This window comes from Protopterus annectens, chromosome 2.part2, assembly GCF_019279795.1.
Source record: "Protopterus annectens isolate FY-2018-M chromosome 2.part2, PAN1.0, whole genome shotgun sequence".
Taxonomy (NCBI): domain Eukaryota; kingdom Metazoa; phylum Chordata; order Ceratodontiformes; family Protopteridae; genus Protopterus; species Protopterus annectens.
This window is the reverse complement of record NC_056730.1, coordinates 977,340,672-977,361,576: the sequence shown is the minus strand read 5'-3', so window position 1 is coordinate 977,361,576 and position 20,905 is coordinate 977,340,672. Positions and strand designations below refer to the sequence as shown.

At 40.9% G+C, this 20,905-nt stretch overlaps 1 long non-coding RNA gene across 1 annotated transcript in view; it reads right to left on the bottom strand.

The window, feature by feature from the left end:
* Positions 1-2,467: 2,467 nt before the first annotated feature.
* The window catches only part of LOC122795865, a 754,919-nt gene continuing 736,481 nt past the window's right edge, over positions 2,468-20,905 (bottom strand). Inside the window, exon 2 of the long non-coding RNA XR_006363873.1 lies at positions 2,468-3,027. This is a non-coding gene — a long non-coding RNA (uncharacterized LOC122795865). The remainder of the gene's footprint in view (positions 3,028-20,905) is intronic.

Below are 20,905 nucleotides of genomic sequence, written 5' to 3'. Positions count from 1 at the left end.
TTCTTGTAAAACACGATGTGCGGTGTGCACACCCGCTTAGGCTTTGTAAAGAGTGCTAGGCAGGTTTAGACACACCCCCTAGCTTAGCTATGCTAAGCTAGGAGCACACCCGGGCCACAGTGCTCCAATCTGCTTACAGTATTGCCTGACACCCCCCCCCCCCATGATGTCATCCAACTCCTAGGCTTGCACCAAGCTATTCCTACTCTTACACTGTTGTGACCTGGCTCACATGCTGGGGAAAACTGGGATTCATTATCCTTCCCCTCATTTGCATAGGATTGCCTGCTAATGGATAGTTACATGTCTCACACTGAACCTCCCCCCTTAGCAACCACTACTCACTGGCCATGTTGTCGTCTGCCTGCCATTGATTTGCATGGCAGAATACTGACTTTAATTAGAATGCTTAATTAAGGTTCATTTTATTTCCTCCCCGATCCCATTTGCGCTCCACTGCCCTACGCTTAAACAGCCCAGATTGGCTAAAAAAATAAATGTTGATTTCTGTATTTTTTTTTATGTTTGCAATGCCAGTGGCCTTATATTTGTCCATTGGCATGCTTACGTGATATGCAGCCTTTATTTGGAGTTGTCACAGCTTCGTTTTGGATTCTGAAGAAATGTACTCTGTTACTAACCGAGTACATTTCTGCAGATAGCACTAATCCTGCATGGACGGTTGCAAGCTTCCTGGATTGCAAAGCAACCTCATTTGCATAGATTTCTCCTGCAAATTGGGTGATTTGCATACAAGGGCTTAGTCTGTGCAGGAGCGCTCGTGCACGCCCCTGCAGGCTGTTCCTGGCTCGCACGGCAGACATATTTCCTGCTTGAGCTCCTGCACCGATCTTGCACACCGTGCAAGCTATAGAGAATCGGGGGGTTAATCTCGACAAGAGACACCAGTTTAAATTCCAGTTTTGCAGAGTTCAGTGTCTAAAACCAGAAGACAAAACCACTTCCTCTTAAGAGTAAGACACAAAGGATTTCTTGTACCTTTATCAAGCTTTCCTCTAACTTTTGCAAACCACCCCACAAAAAAAATAATCTGCTTCAAGGATACCCAGTCCAGAAGTATAACGGTTAGTAAAGGCTGCAAAAGCAAATAAAAAAAATTGTCCGGACCTGTTCTTCCAGTCCAAAAGTCTGCTCATATTTAAAATGCAGCATCTCTTTTCATTAGACAGTAGCTCAGTCCTTAAGATCCAGCTCAGAATATTGGTCTTTTCCTTGCTGAGACAAACAGTAATTCAGGCTCATCTGCTTTTAGGTCCCATCTTCACTTCTCATGAACTGACGAGCCAATAATTACAACAGCAATTGGTTTACTTTACTAACTAACTTTTTATCTTGATACAAGAATAGTTCAGTGAAAGAAACTTTACTTCTACAAAGCTGGAACCAGAAATCCATTTTATTAACTCTCTTATGCACAGCACATTCTACAGTAGTTCAGTGGTACCTTCTGTTTTTACTATGGGTACGGTTATTCTTAATGCTCTAATTTTAGATTTTGTTTAGAAAACAAAATTACATGTTTCGATATATTTTCATCAGACATACTGTCTCTCAGTATTTCACTTAGTGTCCCTCCATAATGGAAATGTCCTGCAAGATATATATATATATTTTTTTTAATTCTGTTTTTGTGCCCACTGTTTTCTGTAACCATCGTTTTGTTCCACAGATAAAAAGTTTGTTTCTCTATTTTCACTGTAGTATGCAGACAGGGACATGCAGGAGCCAGGGAATGTGAATATCAACCTACGTGCATGGAGGAGATAAAAAGTGTATTCAGTGCCTCCTATGTCCTCCTCTCTGCTGACTGGCAAATGCAGTGCACAACAAATACCAACGCTCAGTATGGGTACATGTTTTCACACACTCATGATGCACAACTAGTGCAGAAACACCCCTTGGCTGGGTCTGCACTCTCATTAGCCTGTGTGTGTGTGTATAGAGAATACTACCAGGCATTTGCCCCAGACAATTCTATGCTACTAGATGGGGACTTTTCCATTTCCCTCACCTTGGTGCAGGCAAGCTACCAACAGCTGCACACTGCCACCCCTCTCTGCCTACTTCCTCTCCAGGTGCCAAGACACTACTCAAACCGAGGTCAGAGAGGCAGAAGCTGAGGCTTAACTTTCAGTACTTTCACTTGACTTCTGAGTTTGTGAAATCTATAATGTCCTTCAATTACTGATATTATGGGGGTGACTAACTTTTCTGTCTTAAAATGTTAACAAATAACTGTATATTACACTTCTCTGATGCTTAGAAAATGCTCAGCAAGCCATATATCTTAGCATCTGCGTGCATACTGCAAGGCGGAGGGTAATAAGCTTTCTGGCACCTCTAATGCTAACTTCATTGAACAATTCCATTTTTGAAACACTGAGCTTTCACAACAGCATCAACAGCACTCTAACATTCTGTTCAATAAAGGCAGTCACTCTTTTTGTTTCCTGTTGCAAACTTTAATACAAAGCATATATAACAGATACATTGTTACTCTCTGAAAAAATTATCAGATACTGCCTTTATAATTCACTTAAGCATAAAGACCATCATACACAAATAAGTTCTGATAAATTTAATACACGGTCTCTTAAGGAATAAAGTTACTCATACATTTATACAAGCTAAGAGCATACATGGGCATTATTATATATGGTAAACTTTTTCATATATCACATAAATGCCTTCTTTTACAGGACTGCTAGTGTGTACTACGCGTTTTTACACCAATAGGCTTAGTATAACTGTTAGTGATAAGTCTTGTAAATGTTTTTGCCCTTCCCTTGAAAATTAATCATTTACACATAACTGTTTCCCTGATAAAGTCATTAATCTATTCCTTTTATTATCAAAAGTGCCTCTGGTGTCTTGAAATCTTTATGCAAAGGATATTCATGCAACTAAGTGTCAAATTTGCCCAGTACAATGTATTCGTCTGGTATGCTGCTATTTTTTTTTCTTCCTCTTCTTTCCAAGACTGCAGCCTTCTGGTAGAAAATTTCACTAAACACAAGAAACAAACATTGTTGTCAGCTTGTTGTGTTCTTACTATCCTAAGGTCTATGCGCAACTATCAATAATTTATATAAATTCAGTAGAGATGTTTGATACATCTTTATGACTGTTCTCAGTTTCCAGGAATGACGCATCCTATTTTGAAGTGAGCATACACGCCATTTTGGACAATACTCAGGCGTGTCAACATATTCTACAAAAGCTACCAGCTGAAATCATGCATTCCAACAGCCCCTTTTAGGGTCATTCAGCCAGAATCACGTTTTTATTCGCTCTTTGTCACTGCTCGTATTTCTGAGGAGGCCATGGCTGACACTTCTTTTGCAGAAACAAAGTACTGCAAAAAATAAACAACTCATTATGAAATAACAAATCAGGGGTTTAACATGGTTGATGAAACAAAATGTCTTGTTTTTTTTTTTTTTCCTGTCAAAGCATTTACTACACTTTGCAGGCAAGTTAGTAATGGCACATGTATTAGGCTATCAAAATAGGCAACAGCTTTTTTTTCTTTCTTTTAAACAGGGCATTTCCTTTGGTTAAGACTAATGACCAGACATAGAGAACATGTCCTACAGTAACCTCAAAGATTACTACTTGGAAGAGTAAAAAAAAAAAAAACATTTTGTTTAATAAAAATGAGCATACAGGTATAGACTTACACCAGACAGTCTGTCTATCTGATAAACACAGTGCATGTGCTAATTAATTTCAGAGTGCACAGATAAAATTTCTCCAGGAGTAATTACACACATCTCTATTTTCAGGCAACTCATCATCACATTTCTAAAAACATTAACCACCATCGACGTGCAATATTTCTGACCTAAATGAAACACAAGGCCACCTTTCAACATATGCATTTGTAGGACTGAATACTGTTTAGAATGCCTGAATATAATAGTAAACTATACAAAATGCTTTTCTGGGTGTAAGAAATCTTTAGACCCCTATACCCTACAAGTACTTTTCAAAATAAGTCCTTATTAATATGTATATCTTCAGGATTTTCTTAACCTGATGGCTTACTTGGTTTGCCTTTAAGGAACTATATATTATATCAACTGTCTGAAACTCATGGAATATTTTCCTTAGCATGTCTTACCCAGAACCTTTGGTTGTTAAAATTATCATCAATCCCCTTCTCCCCATTTATATATAGGGTTGAGGCATCACTTCAACTGTAACCACTTCTCTTTATTCAGAGTCACTCGCCTAACTCTGTTGACGGTCATGTCTGCTTGCCTGTCCCATGGTCCCTCTCACACAATCCATCAATCTCCTGGCAAGATGATCTGGCCTCCCTCTACTTTCTTTATCTCAACCAAGCCAACTTTATCAAATGTCTTCTTTCCTGCACATGTGACTAAACCACAGCAATCTGTTCTCCTTGACCTACTCTAACTGGGGGTGCTCTGGCTTCTGCTCTAATGCCCCCATTATCTGTCTGTCCCACAATGTGCATCCTACAACCCATCTCACTTCATTTCCATCACCTCAAGGTTCCTCAGTTGCTCTGTCTTCACTGCCCAGGTTTCTGTGCTATACTGAAGCACTGGTCACACCACTGTTATGTACATCTTACTTTTCAGCTTCTTTGACATTCTTCTGTCGCAGACAACCACTGACATTCTCTGCCAGTTAGCTGCAGCACTTCACATTCAAGTTTTGACCACTTAATTCAGGCTTCCTTTCTCCACAACCACCCCCCTCACAGATACTTCAAGCTGTTAACCTGTTCCACTACTTCGCCTTCTATCTCAAAGCATGGCAACTGCCTTGTCTGTACTCAAGTTTCATTCCATGTACGTTCTGTTTTGCATTACATTCCACTATCTTTTGCTGCAGGTCCTGATCAGAGTGTGTTTGTAGTACCTCATTGTTTGCATACAGCAGCTTTATCTGTCTTTTACTCATGTAATCCATCACCAGTACAAACAGCAAGGGGCTCAGAGCACAGCAGCAATGCACACCCACTCCCACTGGAAGCTACTCTAAGTCCAAACACTGTACTTATGTCACTGAGTCCTTATAAATGGGAGGCTATTTTACCAGCAAGTCTGCTCAAACATGACATCAGTTTTGATAAGGAGGATGAGCAAAGAATCATCGCCATACAAATAAAATGTGTGTCTATACTGCTGCAGTAAAATGTAAAAGCAGATAAACACAGACACACGCACACACATATATGTGTGTGTGTGTGTGTGTGTGTGTGTGTGTGTGTAAGTAAATGTACTAAAATTCATTTTTGTACAAACAACATGCACCACAATCTCCTAAAACAACCAACATATGAAATGTCGGTAAAGACTTGAAAATTTAGTTATGCTACCTGAGTACTAGTATTGCAAGGTTTAAACAAAAAATATGGGAACCTCACATTAATAACTATGCATTTGAGTGCTAGTCAGTAATATTGCACAGCTAAGTCTGGTGGGCACCCATATCTCTGTAACCAAATTATGTGTGGCTTAAGCAGTACCATAGCAAGAGTGGGGAGATATGGGCAATTGCCCCACGCACAGTGTATTAGAAGGGCACAGCCATCATGTTTTTCTGAGTACCAAAAGGCCAGTACAGATGTAGTTCATTATTTTTTTCTCTCTCTTCACTGAGGACAGCTGTTATGAAAGACGATGCACCAATTCCTACAGTAAGTCAGTCTTTTTTTTTTCTTCTCTTGAAGAGCTCCGTGGGGCAGGTATTTGACTGTAAGGAAACTGATGGCCTAATTGGCTTTGAGACCAGCACAGGGCGGTACATGAGCCAGCTACTGACCTGCTAAAGGACATGTCTTACAGTTTACTCAGTAGATAAAGAAATGGGGAACTCAGAGGTAGTACTTGTCCCGTTGTTTCACAAATAAAAGGCCTTACTTAAACAGCGGTGTCCGTTAAAAAGCTATACAAAAGGCAAATGGCTTGATTTAAGGCAAATATATTTTACAGTTTTCCTCTAAATGCTAGAGAAAACTATGATACTATCAGTAAAAAAGACCTTCCTTCAGGATCTTGAAATTTAATAGTTTATTTTCCATCTGTTCAAATTCTTGTTTGCCTGTGTTCATTTCCCTGCTGCTTATTACAGTAATGTGGGCGAGCTTAAATTTAGTAATAAAAAGCTTACTTGGTCTGCAGCACCTAAAAGAAACAGTGAGACGGTAAGGTCTTTGTATTAACTGAAAGCTTTTTTCAACCTGGAGCTACCTCTGAGTGAGAATAATAAATGGGGTTGTGTATAAATGGGCTTACCCCTAAAGAAGAAATTCTTTTTCTGCTTTTGTACAGTAAATGAAATTAGTTTTTATTAAATTACGTGTGATGAGGTGTAACGTACTATTTTCAAGGGCATTTTGATTTAGAGGGAATAGCAGTGGACAAACTCTGAAATACCTGACTAGAATATAAAATACCATAAATAAAGTCTATAACTGAGTCTTCATTTTGGTATCATTGTGAAACCAAGTCTTTGGTATGGTCAGAGGGCATGGACTGCCCTGAAGGATTTCTTTTTTTCAGTAAAGACAATGATCCACTTTGGGCATCTGAAAAGGTTGTAAGCCAATAGAAGGCTGCAGGATAAGTTGTGTGTTTCATGAATCTTTATAAAACTGATGTGATTTATAAGTTCATAGGTGTGTACTAGGCTAATGACCACAAGGGTCTTTTTAAGAAGCGTCCAAAAGGCCACCAAAATAATACAGGACACCACGCATCCTGCGCATGAACTGTTTAAAAATTTGTTATCGGGCAGGACATATCACAGCATCCGCTGCAGAACTACAAGATTAAACAACAGTTTCTACCCTACAGTGATTAGACTTCTGAACTCGGGCACTAATCCCCAGGGGTCTGGACACAAGTCAATTTTTATCTATTTGAGCAATATATACTTACATATATTCCAAGAACGTGCAATATTTATTTATTATATCCATAGTCAGCATTATTTAATCCACTCAAGTGCAATATTAGACAACTTAGGCATTGTTCAATCTGTAGTGTGTTTTGCATTACTTTAAATAGGGTAGTTAATTTAACTCAGGGTATTCTTTTCGTACAGTTATGTTGGTAAATGTCTCTATACTTTGTTGCGTGCACTGGGAGTAGAATTGTATTTGTTAGTTATGTTTATTCCTCTGCTTGTATGTGTTTTCACTTTCCTTTGTAATCTCAAGAATTAAGCTGATGCACAAATTTTGTTTAGGCTACACGTGTGTAGATCTAAATGACAGTAAAGTTTACTTTGACTTTAAGCCTAGCCATGCGTCCCAAATTTCTGAAAAGTTATGGTGACCTTAATAAGTGTAAGCAGGAGCTTTGGAGATGAAACATTTACAAGCATGACCTAGGAGAAGAACCATTTACAGATCACGTGTGCCTATTAGAGACACAGGTGCTAAACCAGAGATGACTTTCCAGTTAGTTCCCTATCCAATTGTTCAAAATACACTTGAACTGAGGTAGGGAGGAACTCTGCTTCACATGGATAGGGAGCCTGATCCAGAGAAGGGGCAAGTCTGTGTGATACATACGTGTCTCTCCAGCAGGTCCTGTTTATATCACAGGCAAGGATTAAGTCTTTAGCACAAGTAATTTTGGTGGTTTGTTTTGCAGATATGCAGTAGTTCTATCTGGGTGGGGGGGGGGGGGTCTGACAATGCCTTGTATACCAGACAAAGATATACCCTCAATTTATCAGTTAATGAACTTTACAACTTTTTTCAAAATACTCCAAACACAGAATTAATAAGGGTTCTTTTAAGGAATCATACCCTAGAAAAAGTACAGTTGTGTAAGTTGAATTTACCATAGCGGTAGATGTTCAAATGATCACTGCTGAAGTAGCCTTGCCAAGGCTAACATCCAAAGCTTCAAGGCACCGTCCATCTGCCCAAACTGCCAGGCAACTAGAGCCGACTAAAAGACAGGTCTGAGCACAAAGCCCTTCAGACCTTTCCTGATAGCAGAGAGAGAGAGAGGCTGAGCCCTAAAAGGACAAGGCTAGGAATACCAAAAAATAAAAGTCCAAATCATAAAGAACACACCAAAAACAAGGGGGATGGAGGGAGACAACTTACACAACTATACTATGGTCTTCATATTGATCCCTGTGCAGTAGCCTTAGCTATATGGCTAGATTAGCATAGCTAACTATATTTGGAAGGTGGAAGGAGAAGGGTCCTAACATACCATGATCTAGACCTAGAGAAGGAATTCAGCTTATAGTGCTTTGTACAAGTTTGAAAAAGGACCAAGCTGAAGCTTCTAGAATCAAACCCTTTCCAAAAGAGCCACAGAATAAGCCAAGGTCCTTTTTTAAGTGGGCCTTGATCCTGCCTAGAATAGATTTGTCATGGTGAATATAACAAAAAATAATACTTAAGACAACCATTTAGAAATTGTCCATTTAACACCAGTTGTCCCTTCTTCTTACCTTCACAAGAAATGAACAGTTGATCTGATGATTTCAAAGATATAGTTCTGTCAAGACAGTACCAGAGTTCTCTGTGGACATCCATGATATGGAGTATCCTTTCGCCCTCCTTTTAAGTTCAGGAAAGAAAACAGGGAGATGGATAATGTGATTTAAGGTAAACTCAGATACCACTTTAGGCATAAAAGAAGGATAAGTTCTCAAAGAAACACTGTCCTTTTGGAAAATGAGGTAAGGCTGACTCACCATAAGAACTTGCAACTCAGATATCCTTCTTACAGAGGTTAGAGCAATCAATAAAACTGTTTTCCATATTAAGAACCTCAAATCAGCCAGATTAGCTGGTTCAAATGGAGCAAGTGTTAGTTACTCCAACACAAAATTAAGATCCCTAGGAGGGGCCATCAGTTTACTTGGAATTTATTTCTTTGGCCTCTTATGCAAAACCCCTTTGAAGGATATTTTGACATGCAACTGCTTTGAATGAGGAGGATCCATGGACAGTCAAGCTGAAATGGTCAATAAATGAAGCTTAACCTTGAGAGTGGAGTAAGAAAGGCCATGAGACAGTAATTCACACAAGTTTTGAAAAAAACAGAGAATAACTACCCCTGAATAGGTACTGGTTATGTTGTTTGCGCATACTAGGAAACATTTTTCATTTGCTGCTGCTGTTGTCTTTCGGCTTTTCCCGGTTAGGGGTCGCCACAGTGGAACTCCGGTCCACTAAAGATTGGCAGTAGATTTTCACGGTGCCGAGTTGCCAGCTCGACACCCAACCTTCAATGAAGGCATGCCTTTCGGAACGCCACTCGACCCGCGGGGAGGACATGCAGACTCCACATAGAAGGCACTCCCCGAACACTAGCTGAAAATCGAACGGGAGAACCTCTTGCTAATACATGATTTTCTAGAAGCAGGATTGCTTACCTCCATTAGTACATGCTGCACATCCTCAGAAAACATGGCCCTATCATCCAGGTAGTCAATTAAAGATGATTGATGTCAGGATGTATCAAATACCCCTATTCATCTGTGAGTACATCGATTCTGTGAGGAAGCTTGTGGTAATTGCCCCTGGCCATTTCCAAAAGAAAGGAGAACCATGGATGCTTAGGCCAGAAGGGAGTCAACACAATGATTTTGGGGGATTCCTTCTGAATTTCATAAGTACCCTGTATATTAGTGGAAAGGCACAGAGAAACATTCCTGTCTGAAGAAAAGAAAAGGCATCTGTCATCCAGGACTTTTGCATGGAGTCCTGACTAGAACTTTTTTGACAGTTGATCGTTCAGAGAGGAGGCAAAGAGGTCTACTTGGTGACCTCCCCAAAGATGGATCAAATATTGGAAGCCCCCCCGATGCAGTTTTCATTCCTGATGGTCTGCCGTGTTCCTGCTTAATTTGTTTTCAACACAATTTTGCTCTGATAGAATGTAGGATGCCTGTAGTGTGAGATTATGCTGCAAGACTATACCCCAAGCTAACATGGCTAGTCTACAAAGGAGGTAACACCTGGTTCCTCCTTGCTTGTTAATGTATCACATCACTGTGGTATTGCCTGTAACTACTTCAAGAGGTCCCAGGGACCAAAGATGGTTCACAAAATTGAGTGCCTTGATCAGGGTAAACGTCTCCTTGATATTTTTGTCCTTACAGCTGTCCCTGGTGTCTTCTACCCACTACACTTTGATCTCTCCTGAAACTGCTCCCTAAGCAAAGTCTGAAGCATATGGGGTGACTGCTTTGCAGCAAGGAAGGAGAAGAGTAGACCTTGATTCAAGGAGAACTGTTGTCTCCAGCAAGTTATTTCTCTTCTGACAAACCCCAGTACTGGGTTCTGAAAAGATGAAGGGTGTTAATGCTAGGACCAAAGAGATTTCAAATACCACTGTATCTTTCTCATGTGGAGTCTTGCCAGGGGTATCATGAGCCATGAGACCCAAAATCCTGTGGTACTCCCTTGCAATGACTGAAGTCTTAATGGAAAAGCTTAGAAATAGATTCAAATAAAGATCTATGTTTTTCTCCCCTGGAACAAGAGCTCTTTGAACTAAGGTGTCTAAGCTGACATCCTAGGAACACAATCCTGTGAGAGGGAGTCAAGAAAGACTTTTGAATGTTCTCTTGGGAGTCCCAGCTTGTGGAAGAGATCTCTCACCAAAGACGGAGATTTCCGACATTTTGGAAAGACTCTGCAAAGATAAGCAAGTCATTAAATATGGAAAAATGTGGATACCCTGTAGACTGCAATGGTCTATAATTGGAGCCAGACACTTTGTGACCCCTCTTGGCACAGTGAATAGTCCAAGGGGTAAGACAGAGAATTGATAATATGATCCAGGCACACAAAACCTTAGTAAACTCCTGAAATCTGGATGAATAGGAACATGTTGATAAGCACCTTTTACATCTAATGTTGCCAGGAAACATGAATAAGGAAGAGGAGGCAACAGGTTGTGAAGTGACATTGTTGTGAATTTGAATTTGGCCACTGCTATAAACAGGTTAACGAACGACTGATCCAGAACTGGTCTCTAAGCATTTTCTTTCTCTGGGCCTAGAAACATCCATAAATAAAACCCTTTCCTCACCTAGAAAGGAGGAACTGGTTTTATCGCTCATTGAGACAGCATGTGAGGAACAACTAGAAACAAAACAGTCTGATCTGCAGAATGAGGAATGATCCCTGGAAAGGAGAAATTTCCTCCCAATGCCATCTGTAACCCTGATGAATGAATTTTCAGTAGGCATTTGACTGAAACAATCTGTTGCCAAAGAGAAAATGGGGATTCAGATTTTCTGGAAGAGAAAAGAGGGTCAGGTGGTAGGGGGTCACAAGGTCCCTTGAACAGTTATTCAGACTTGGAGTGCCCTTGTTTTTCGGAGGTTTGAAACTTGTTTTTGGAATCCCCTTGCCACTACTTCTATTTATTCTGTTTTATGTCAAAACTGAATGAAGACAAAGAAAATCCCATGGACAATTTGGAAAAGGAGAGATGAAAAATCTTAAGAGATTGCCTAGATCAGCTTGCCCCTTTCATCACACATTTTGATCACCTCTGCAGCAAAGGGGTCAAATACTAAATCTCTAGCCAAGGGAGAAATTAAAATCTCATTTTTAACATCTGGAAGGTTTTGAGAATGCAGCCAAGCAAACCTCCTTACAGCCACGCCGGTGGCCATAGCCCTGGAAGAACTATAAACAGTCATACACACACTGCAAACAATGAGTAGTGACCTGTGCAGTAGAAGAAACTAAGTTATGTAAAGCAGATTTGTCTTCACATGAATAAACAGTAAATAAAACACTCCTCATCCTTTCACAATATGTATGAGCCTGACAATTCAAAATTCTGAAATTTAAAGTAGCAAGAAGTATACACTTTCTTCCATATCTATTAATAAGTTTCCCATCCTTATAAACAAGAGTAGGATTGAAATTGACTAAGTGTTTAGCAGCAGGGAAGTCAACCAAGCCCACAGCTGCTGGGTCAAGTTTGGGAATAGTGTATAAGACTGAGGAACTTCATACATCCTATCTGCCTTTTTATTTAAAGACAGCTGACTATAAGGAAAAATGCCGGCAGTAACAAACACATCCTCTAAAGCATACAGGACAGGAGGAATGGATTTGTTGTAGGCTCTGGAAAATCTTTCTGTAACAACTCATAGTATTTTTTGCGGGACTGAAAACCTCAAGTGCTCTCCCACTGGAAACACTGGGACATTCTAACAGTAGTCTCAAAGAAAGAGACCCCCCCCCCACCCCCCCACCCCCCACACACACACACACAAGGAGAATCAGAAAGTGAGCTCACCTCTGAGTCTTAAGAAATCTGAGGACAAACTCCTGAATCTGTCCCCTGCATCTTCCTGTTCAGATTCAGAATCCTGAACCTCCTCAGTACAGGAGACATGCCTCTTTCTTTTACCAGTAACTACTCTACAAGAAGGATCACAGCCCATCCAAAGAAATTTGAGGAGGAGTAGAAACATGCTTGGTTTTCCATTTCTTTTTCACAGGAAAAATGAGGCCAACCATGTAACTAAGGGCAGCTGCTGCTTCCCCAGTGGTGGCATCAGCATTCTGACACAAAAGGGAAACCTTCCCAGTTTCTCTCCCAGGATTGACAAGAGTGGATCTCTCTTGCCCGTTGAGGGGACCCCAACAGCCACAGAGGACATGGTTAACCCCCTGGTCCATAGAGGCTGTAGGTGCTACACCAGAGGCTCTGGGGTAAACAATGAGCTGTCTGAGGTACATCAAATGCTACAGCAGAGTCATCCACCTGCAGCTGAGGCAAACTGCTAGCCTGTTGTGGTGGCCAAGGATGTTTGCTTAACTTTAAATAAAGTACTGACCATGGAGGCACCAATCTGTTCCATGGTCAAGCCAAAAATGATGCCTCTGTCCTGCAGAAAACAAGCAATAATGCCAGTAAAACTACCAGTCCACAGAAGTCACTTTTTTGACAGAAAGAAACACAGTAAAAAAAATGCACTTTCAAAACACTATGGCACCCTGACAATGTTGAAGTAAAATATTTTTTGTGGAGAAATTGTGTTTATCAATAAGATGACACTACTTTTAATCTGACAGAAACAAGTGCTCCTTTAAAAAGTATGCTACAGTCCTGAGACAATCCATTAACACACACAACTCCTAGCTTTAAAATAGCCAGTGGTCTGGCTGAAAATATGTTCATAAAGAAATGAAAGCTATATATAGTATACATATTTGAATTTACTTTTCGGATCCCTGTTTGCATTTAAATCCAGAGACTGCACAATTCTCAACTGAACCTTGTTCTAATTTCAGCATGAACAAATGAAAACCTGGTTTATCATCCCAACTGAAAAGCAGTACCTTCTGCCAAAACTCTCCCCTAAAGAGCAGTACTGGATTATTTGTCTTGCCTAATGAGATAAAGGGACTTGAATCCACAAGTATTACCTGACTTAAGTATTAAGTTCACAACACCAAGCACTGCACAAATGCCACAATTTATATCATAGAAAAGAATAACTAAATTGCCTCACTAGAGATATTTAGAAAAGTATCTGAAATGTATGAGTTTCCCTTACATTGCTTAAGTTACAACAACTAATTCAGTTGAAATTTTTATTTCCACAAAAATCCACTCCCTGAGCAGTGCATTTTAGCTGTTATGTAGTTCTTATTCTGCCAATTTTCAAGACTGTGACAAAAATACACATGCCATAGCACTGTAACTCTATGTAACATAAGCTTGTTTAAGGGGAAATCATCTAAATTGCTGAGAGCACCGAAACACATGACCTTTCTTACTTAAAAACTTGGAACAATTTCTGATCATTGAAGTCTGCCCTGAGGCTCCCAGAATGAAAGATTGCAATGCGAAAGACAGTTTTTCAACTCAGCTTTCCTTGCCAACTCCTAACCACAAAGGAGTCAAGCAAAGAAACCTAGTGCTGAAGCTACAATCTTCTTTATGAATAATGAACAGCAGCAGCAGAATATAGCACAAATCAATACAAGTTTACTGCATTTATGTGTGTGCTCCGACACGTTAAAGCAGCTCGCGCACGCACACACACATTTATATATATATGTGTGTATATATATATATATATATATATATATATATATACATATACACACACACACACATTATATATATATATATATATATATATATATATACACACACACACACACACACACACACACACACACACACACACACACACACACACACATTCAATCTCAATTCAAGTATGATCAGTACTACAGTTCATTAAAAATTCTTGGAGTGAATCAATAACCGAATTGTGAACACCCAAAACAAATCAAAAGCAGCAAAAGAGGGATGAGCAATACATTCAAATGTACACAAAAACTGCTGAAAGCTCATCAACAGTAATAAAATGGATGAATTACATATTCAAATGTAAAGAGTAGCAGAAACCACTTCAAATTTAAAATTCTGACATTAATTGTATTACACTCTAAGAGAACATAGAAAACTAAGATTTTCAAACTGCCTTTTGAGCAGTGAAGTTTGTGCCCTCTGACAATTAGTAGCTCTTCATTTCCAGTTTTCCACTTCTCATCTCCTTAACGGTTTAAATGGTTCAGCTGCAAGCAAGGTACTAGCAACATAATACATTATTTTGTATTAACATGCTGTAAAATAAAAAAGACAGACACTAAGGAGATACAGAAACTGATACTGAATGCGGTAAGGTTATGGGATAAAAGTGCATTAGAATCATATCGCTGAAGAGGAGGCAATACTGACAGAGTTAAAAAGGATACAGGACTAGGTTAGGTAAGCAAACAACCTTAAAGACCCAAACTGCTCAACAGAAACTAGAAACAAACTGAAATCTACAGAAAAATACAATTTGCTTATCAAATTCAACCCACAGTTACTTGGCCTCAAACCTCACTACAGGATGCTAGAAAAGAAACTCTCACCTTGTGTAAAACGTGCCCTGGCTGGCGAAATTCTGCAGGAAAACTACATATGGCAGTTCTCCAAAAATTAAAGTGAAATTTCATATATGTTACAATTTTAACATGCTGGAGCTCGATGAGCCAAAAATGCTGAATCACAAGGCAGTCATGAGATTAACCAGTACCTGAATGGCTAACAGCTATGTCGTCACCGTCATCATCAAACCCCTTTTTCCCCACTTTCTACATGGTGTCAGGGTCTCATGTTAACTGCCGCCATCTCTTTCGATGTAATGCCACACTCCTGCCTTGTTTTCACACTCGTGCCTGGGAGTGTCGCAGATTTTCTCTCACAAAAAATCTATCAACCTCTTTGCTGGACGCCCTCATTTCCTCTCACCTTCTTCCTGTCTGTCCTAAATCTTCTTCATCAGATTGTCTTCTGTTTTTCTGCACATGCCCCAAACCACAGTAATCTGTTCTCTTTGATCTTTTCTGCAACTGAAGCTACTTTGGCTTCTGTCCTTATATCCTCAATTCTTTGTCTGTCCCACAGTGTACATTCTACTACCCTTCTCAGGCATTTCATTTCCATCCCCTCTACCTTTCTCATCTGTTCTACCATTACTGCTCAGGTTTCTGTACCATACAGTAGTACTGGTCGCACCACTGTTTTGTACACCTTGCATTTCAACTTCTTTGGCATTCTTCTGTCATATACTACACCTAACACTCTATGCCAGTTGCCTGTACTCCCTATGATTCTAGCTTTGACCTCTTCATTCAGACTTCCCTTCTCCTCAACCACCCCTCCCAGATACTTGAAGCTATTAACCTATTCTACAATCTTCTTTCTATCTCAGTTCTCAGCTTCTTCTGCTTCCCCAATTTGCTGACATTACCACTGTCTGACCTGTAATTAGTTTCATCCCAAGTGCCTTCAGTTTTGCATTACATTTCCCTATCCTTTGCTGAAGTTCTTGCTGAGAGTCTCCCTGTAATGCCACATCGTCTACATACAGCAACTTTGTTGATCTGTCCCCTCGGATCAGTTTGTTATTGTAGTCCATCACCGGTATGAACAGCAGTGGGCTCACAGCTGAGCCAGGGAACCCCTCTGTGAGATCAAACACTTTTTTGTATTCGAGTCATTGGTTCCTGGTACATAGCCTGCACTAATTCTACCAATGTTTCTGGCACTGCAGAACTTCTCAACTGTCTCACTACAAACATCAGGTCAGTTGTGCTGCACCCTGATTTGAATGCGAACTGCTCACCTCCCATCTTACATTCTACTACTCAGTGTATCTGTTTATCAATTACTTTCTCCAGAACTTTCATGCAGAGTGTGACAGGAGTTTGATACCTCTGTACTGCCCACAATGGCAGATGCCCCCTTTATTCTTGTACACTGGCATGAGTATACTTATTTGCCAGTCATCTGGCTATGCCCTTCTGTCCACACTGCTATGAGTACCCTCAGGAACCAGTTCTCCCCTATCTCACCCAATATCTATCATATCCGCTGTGACCTCATCTGAGCCTGCTGTTTTCCATTACTTCATTTTCCTTAGTGCTATTACTTCTTCTAGGATGGGGGCTCCTCCTCTTCACTCATCGTAGGCTGCGTCTGGGGCAGTACAACTTCTGTATGGTTTTCTTCATTCATAAGCTGCTGGAAGTACTCCTTCCATCTGTCTTTGATGTCTTGTGGATGGGTGAGAGCAGGTTGCTGCTGGCATCCCTCATGAAAGGTGTCCGACTATCTCCTTTATCTTTCTGTCTTTGAAACCTGATACAGCTTCTCTGTACCAACTACTGAGTTCACTTTCCAGAAGCCGTAAAATGCCTCTAATGCCCTGTTCTTTGCTCTTTCAACTAATTCCTTAGCTTGTTAGCCAACCAGTATTCCCTCCTAGTCTGGCCTGTCTTTTCTATCTCCCACTTTTACCAGAACTTCTTCATTCTTTTGATGACCTCCTGCATTTCTGCATTCCACCACCAACTTTCCTAATGTGCCTTATTTCCATACCTGGCTCGGCCACATAACTACTTTGTAGTCCTTGCACATGTTATTTTGACACACTGCCATTCTTCTTCAAATCCACCTATTTCCTCCTCTTCTTGGGGTGCTAGAGCCCAGAGTAATTCCTTGAATTACAGGTTCATAGGCTGGTACTAGGCTATCAGCCCTAGGGCCTATACAAGCCTAGCCATAACAATTCCCTGGATATTTCTTCCCACAATATTTACTTCCCTGGACCCCTGTCTAGCAGGGCGACTGACATGACCCCCAGGGTGAATTTCCTATCTCCCATCCAATTGTCAAGGTTCCTTTTGAAGAGGGCCAAAGAGGCCCTCTGCTTGATATATATGGGCAGTCTATTCCAGAGTCTGGGGAGTCTCTGGGTTAGGAACCTATCCCTCCAGCATGTTTTGTTCATTGTGATGACAAGGTTTAGATCCCTGAAGCGTGTGGCTCTGAGGGATTGGGATTTCTTTAAGTGTAGCATGTCCAACAGCTCTGGGTTTGACATGGCCTGGTATGTTAAGCAGATATCGCCTCTGAGTAGATGATATGTGACAGAGTATAGCTGGAGTTTTTTTAGATGGTCAGCATAGGGCATCTGCTTTAGGCCTGTGATTCTTTTAGTGAGGTATTTCTGCTGCCTTTCCAGTTGTTGCAGATGTCTTGAGAGGTACATACCAAACGGGGTGTTGTATTCTAATAATGGGTCTAATGAGAGATGAGTACAGTGGGGCATTGAACTCCTCCTTTCTGGATGAAAAGCCCTTAGTGACGAGGTGTGCCACACAGAAGGATTTCCTGACTGTTGTGGCGATGTGGTTATTGAAGGTGAGACCACTGCTCAATTGTGTCCCTAAGTCTCTTATCACACTTTCGGTGTTTATTGTACTGCCACCTATGTGGTAATTCACGGGTACAAGTTTTTTCCCAAAGGGGATAACTATACATTTCTTGGCATTGAGCTTGAGCCCATGGCTCTGGCACCAAGCGTCTGTTTCTGTAAGGCCCTTTTGTAGAATATCCACATAATTTGGGGATTCAATAATGGCTCCCAGTTTGCAGTCATCTGCAAACGTTGTTAGCCAGAGTCCCTTAGTGTTGGCCTGTACTTTAGAGAAGTAGATGCTAAACAAGAGTAGTCCCAGGAATGAACCCTGAGGTACTCCACTTGTCACTTGTCTGGAGCTGGATTTGGAGTTGGCTACTTTTACAGTGTGGGTTTTGTCAGTAAGCCAGCTGGCAACCCATCGAGTGATGTAAGGATTAATGCCCAGCTTAGAAAGTTTATCTATGATTCCAGAGTGGGGGGATGGTGTCGAAGGCCTTGGTGAGGTCCAGACAGGCTGTGTGGACTGCCTTACTCTCATCCACAGCTCTGGAGACTGATTCGAAGAAGTCAATCAGGTTCAGGAGACGAGATCGGTCCTTCACGAACCCAAACTGGGTGGGGTCCATTATGAATTGTTGCACTTTCTCTACAGTCATCTCCCAGGTCTTCAGCCTGGTTTCTGTTGACCTTAGAGCCTTCAGTGACCATTGCTTGTAGATGATTGTGACAACTAGTGGTTTATGTTGTGGGCCAAGTATTTTACTGGGGGTGACTTTACAATCACAGATTCTACCCCAGTGCCCTTTCCTTACTAGAAGGAAGTCTATCTGAGTTGCATGTTGGTGACACTTGTATGTGATCTTGTAACCGTCTCTGTTTCTGAACCATGTGTTGGCTACTATCAAGCCATTTGCCAAACAGAAGTGTAGAACAGCCTCTCCTTATTTATTTTGGTTGCCACATACCCATGTGGACCCAGGCAGTCTTCATATCATGTTCTGTCTGTCCTGATATTTGCATTCAAGTCACCCACTATCAACACCAATTCATGCTTCCCTGCTTTATCTAGCAAGTCCTGCAACTACTGTATGAATGCACTCTATCCTCACTATCACAACCCTGCTATGGGGGACAGGCTGAGATTATGAATACTGTCCTATCATTAGACGGATCCCTATCAGTTAATCAAACCCACTATTCTCTGAACACCTCTTCATCGAACCCAATTAAATGAATTATTATTCCGAATGATCATTTTATCGAAGTTTTTCCCGGGGGAAAACAGTGGATCATTATCAGGGATTTGCCCTTTTCCCTACTGTAGTGCAATCTCGGAGTTGGTATATTTAGTTAGGGGCTGTTGGGGGGTACAGTCCCCCACCAGGGTGGGTTTTAAATAGTGCGTTTTTTATTGCAGTTGCTGGGTTGGTCAAGTGGTTGTTTACCCTGGGAAAGTACTTAGTTTAAATGATCATTCGACAAATTAGGTTTCATTTCATTGGGTTCACCGAAGAGGTGTTCAGGGAATAGTGCATTAGATTAACTTATACAACCGTATTAGACTGGAGTCTGAGTGCCATGAGTCTGTCACAAATTCTAATGACATTCTTCACTGCCTTCTGAAGCCTCTCCCTCACTACAATTCTGATACCATTTCTAGCCTGTCCTCCTTGTGCGTAGTAGACTCTGGTCCCAAGTCAAGTGTCTTTGCTGCACTGCCTTTCCAACTTGTCTCTTGGATACATAGGATGTCCAGCCTCCGCCGTACCATCATGTCATCTACTTCCAAGCTGCATCCTGACAATGAACCTACATTGAGTGCAGCAATTCTTAGTTGATGTTGGCAAGTTGATTGGTTTTACATCCAGCTTTTCATTCAACAGAGCTATCTCAGGTAACCCAGGCTGGGCAAATGGACACCAGCCAGCCAGTAGCTTACTGACAAAGGGCTTTTGGACTTTATGATGGGCACACACTGGCCAATAGGGGCACACAAACACCTCCCACCATTAGCAGGAGTCCCTGGCATACATCAGAGTAGACCGGGTCCTCAACCCACTTATCGCCGGCAAATACCCATGCCTATCTGGCAACATTAGTCAACATGACTAAATCACCTAGGGCCATATTTTACACCGTCGAGTGTCTAGACCTGCCACAGCATGTAGCCTGTTGTGATTTGTGCTGTCCTATCTTGAACAGACTGTGCAACACAGTGTATGCCCAAAGCAGTTGGTCTATACAGCTTTTCCTCTCTAGGACAACATGAAGATTCTGTGCTGCTGCCCACAGCTCCAACCATTAGTGAATTTGAGATGGAAACAGACAGCATGCTTTTCAGAGGTGGGAGAAACCCCACAGAGATGTAGGGATAACAAGCAAACTCCAAATAGGCATTGGCCAGAGGTCAGGATCGAACCTTGTACCTTGTGCATTTGGGAGACAAGACCTTTAGCCATTATGCTAACAGCTATGCAATCACCACAAATATGATCAACAATTCAAATGTTCACATGGCAAAATGTTCAATTGTTTTGTGTACAGACATACTTGTTTCTAGTGACTGAGTGGCAATGCTGTCCCCCTCACAACTGCTAGCAATCAAATGTATTAGTAGGAAAAAGTGCACATCCGGACATGGAAATGTGCTCATACCTACTGATTTAATCAATTATCTGGCATGAAGGAAATAGGAAGGATTCAAGTGTCACTCTGTTACACTCTTTTCTTGGTGGGGGACAGCAAAACTTCCATGAAAGGTATATTAATCTGTGGGAGCAAAGAAAAATACAACAAGAAACAACCCATTGTTCAGAACGGAACACTGCAGCACTGATTAGGTACTGAAGATCAGTACTTGTAATCGAGCTGAACTACATAAAGGATTTCTGTGTCTCAAGAAAAGAAAGCTGTGTTTACCTTCTTCTTTATGTTAGCAGCACATATCAGCATGTATCAAGATGTGTTATTTTACCTGCTCATTTTATTGATACATTTCTTTTTAATAACAAAAGTGGTCATATGTACATGTATTCAGATTCCTACTAATGAGCTCTGAAAGGACCTACAGACTGCATGGTATTACCAAGAGATAGGAAGTGGTTAAAAAAAGGAGGTAAGTTCTGAA